Source organism: Triticum dicoccoides, unplaced genomic scaffold (assembly GCF_002162155.2).
Source record: "Triticum dicoccoides isolate Atlit2015 ecotype Zavitan unplaced genomic scaffold, WEW_v2.0 scaffold12317, whole genome shotgun sequence".
NCBI lineage: Eukaryota > Viridiplantae > Streptophyta > Magnoliopsida > Poales > Poaceae > Triticum > Triticum dicoccoides.
Window position 1 is genome coordinate 66 of NW_021186179.1, and position 3,416 is coordinate 3,481.

Consider the following 3,416-nt stretch of genomic DNA (forward strand, 5'->3'; position numbering starts at 1 on the left):
TTGTATCCATTTAATCACCTATGCATAATAAATGTATTCCTCTGATTGTCATCTTGTCATGGCTTATGCCATGCTGTACTGAATTCTTGACAACCTGCTCTAGGTATCAGTTGTCTAGCTCTTGTATGCGATGCAGAGAAATCCTTATTGCTATGCTTTTTTTGTGTGTTAGTATTAGGACTGTTGTTAGTATTATGTTTTTCTGTGTTAGTATAGGACTGTTGTTAGTATTATGATTAGGACTGTTGTTAATATTATGATTTTGTGTGTGTTAGTATTAGGACTGTTGTTTGAAATCTTGTACACTGACCAAAATAACCTTTTATTTTTAGGCAAGAACGACCTGTCGAAAAACAAGACTCTGGCAGATGTTCTAGTTCGTTCAGACAAACACCCGAAGGCCTGAAGAGTACCGATTTACCAGCTAACGAATATCTGGGTATTTTCCCTTAGCTAATACCGATTCACATGTCCATGATGCTGCATTCTTATTATATACTCTGTTACTCAATCCATGCATTTTATAATCTGTAAAATAATGTTGTGCATATTTAGCCAGTTAGTACTGTTTGCAACTGGTTCTCTCTGCATTGTCAAATATACTGACATCTTTCATAGTGAATACCTGATTATCTCCGGTTAATTCTACTCAGGGTTTCATTGAACTTGAAATATTCGTTGGGGCCCAAAACTAGTTTACATTCTACAGTTTGTATGCAGACGTATTCTCATATCCTTGATCATCACTGATAATTCTGTATAAACGATTAGTTTTGTTTGAAGTTTGATACCTGAATCTATTTTTTTTACGATGACCTGTATTTTTCTACTTGTGCATTCTTGTAGTAGCAACTTGCCATACGCTGAAACTATGAGTTGGCGTCTTAGCATGGATCTTTCATCCAAGTCTGTTAGTAGTATTTTCTGAACTAGCAGGAGTGATTAAGCGTGAAACTAAATATTGGTCATACCATCGCATATGGAGGTATAGGAGCCTATAGGATGATAATAGAGTGCCCTTGTTCATCATCCCGAGTTCCCGACCACTTTTTCTTTTTGAAAGATCATCCGGACCATTGTGTTACTGAATACTTTATAAATGCCTGAAAGGTGCGCAGATATTTTTCATCAGTATGTGAAGTATGTTTCTTTTCCGTAAAATGTATTTTGACAACTGGTGTACCCTGAAAGTGAAGCTCGCTTGCTTACGACCCCAGTGCTGTTGGTGTAATTTTCTTTCATCAGTAGTAGATAACTACTTACTACTGGAGTATATATTGGCAAGTGCTAATGGTGTAGCAAGCTATGCAAGGTAGTACTGTAGCTTACAGTATCTATTGGCAAGTGCTGATGGTGTGAATTTCTGCTGCAATAAAGACAAGGAAAGGAAATTACATATAATATCACTGAACTTGGAAACGGGTATAGATGGACCAAAGTTGCTTTTCTTTTTTCTCATACATTTTAGATTGTTTTTCCTTCATATTCAAGCTCTCCTAATGCTTCTCTTTCCTCTTTTCAAACCAACAGATACAAGTCATCTGATCAACTAGGAAGCCGATGGTGGATGGATGTTTACCAAGCTCTCATTTTGGGGAATACATGGAGAAGTTTGGGTTTGCTGTAGTTAGCTGCTGCACTTGTCTCGTTTTGGGGAAATTTGTGGGAGTGCTTCCAGTTCACACTAGAACATTCCAGTGGTTTAATCAGCGTGTAGTGATCATCAGAGAACACCACCATGCTTGCTCTGTTTACCCGCCCACTCTGTTGTGAGGCGGCAGCTTTGAGCCTTTGACGAAGTGATGTTTGTTTTCCGTTGTGTAAAGTTGGAGGATCTCCTGCGATGATAGAAACGACGTCATCGTAATGCTTAGCTTCATATATGCATGATATTGCGTCTTATAGATCTGTTGTTGGAAAATCAATCTGCTAGAGGATATTCTGTTACACTGTGTCTTTTGAGTTTGAACAACTTTTTTTTTATGGAATTGAGTTTGAACATCTTTTTTTTTTGAGGCATTTTTTTAGCAAACTTTTTTTGAGGCAATTGAGTTTGAACATCTGAGCGTTCTGCCACGTTCTTGATGGGCCATCGACCCAGCAGCAGGCCCATGAGAATTTTGGCGGGAAATGCTGACGTCAGAGCTCCAGCCAATGGGAAACAGTTGTTCAAACTCTCAATACTGTCCTCCTATGCTTTTGCAGCACAATAAGACCATTTATTTATATGACAGAACTCGGTCCATGCACCACACCGCACCCTCTATGACTGACATGTGGGCCAGGATCAGCCCTCACGGCGCAGTACCCAGTGGAACAACCACACGCTGCTTTCCGTCCTGCCACTTCCCTGAATCCACGCTGCTTTCCCCACCACCGGTCCACGACGAGTCAATGAAATCCCCACAGCCAGCGAGATGCCGCTCCGCCGCCTCGTACGCCGCTCCGCTGCCGTCTCCGGCGGCCTCCGCCGCTCCCTCACCACCGCCGCCTCGCATCCCCCGTGGGCCGTGATGGGCACCACGGCGTCGGCGCCCGCCGGAGCGCCGAGCGCGGGGGTGTACCTCTATCACCCGCCGCGCGTCTCCTAACTGTACGTCCCAGAGCACCTCGTCTATACCGGCGACTTCCCCGACCTCGACAGCGACGTCGAGCAGGTGGTCGGCGGCGAGGTATGTGCCGCGAGCGGCGACGGCCTCCTCCTCCTCACCTTCTCAAACCTGCGCTTCGTGGCTCCCATCCTCGCCAAGCAGGGCGCCGAGCGGCTGCGGCAGCCGCCCATCGGCATGGACCCCACCCACGTCCCCGCCATGGCGCGCTTCGTCTTCAACCCTCTCACGCACCAGCTATCCCGCCTCCCGGTCCCGGACATCGCCCGCAACCCTGTGCTCGGCCGCCACCTGGGCCTCCTCACTCAAGCCGATCGCGGGCACGGGCCGCCTGACAGGTTCGCCGTCGCCGACCTGCAGGAGGGGAACCGCATGCTCCGGTTTCTCTCGGAGAAAGGCAAGTGGGAGAATGTTGCGGTCTCGTCGTGCCAACTCCCGTCTGCGCGGCAAATGGAGATAGACCAGGAGGCGGTGGTATTCCGCGGTCGGCTCTGGTGGGTCGACGTGACCTGGGGCGCATTCTCCGCCGACCCGTTGGCCGGAGCTCTTCTTCTTCTTCTTCTTCTTCTTCTTCTTCTTCTTCTTCTTCTTCTTCTTCTTCTTCTTCTTCTTCTTCTTCTTCTTCTTCTTCTTCTTCTTCTTCTTCTTCTTCTTCTTCTTCTTCTTCTTCTTCTTCTTCTTCTTCTTCTTCTTCTTCTTCTTCTTCTTCTTCTTCTTCTTCTTCTTCTTCTTCTTCTTCTTCTTCTTCTTCTTCTTCTTCTTCTTCTTCTTCTTCTTCTTCTTCTTCTTCTTCTTCTTCTTCTTCTT

General features: G+C 45.9%; 1 long non-coding RNA gene across 1 annotated transcript; it reads left to right on the forward strand.

Moving 5' to 3' along the window:
* The first annotated feature begins 326 nt into the window (after positions 1–326).
* On the forward strand, positions 327–1,947 carry LOC119343325. Its single transcript, XR_005166024.1, has 2 exons — positions 327–439; positions 1,531–1,947. It is a non-coding gene; the product is annotated as an uncharacterized LOC119343325 (long non-coding RNA).
* The last annotated feature ends 1,469 nt before the right edge of the window (positions 1,948–3,416 follow it).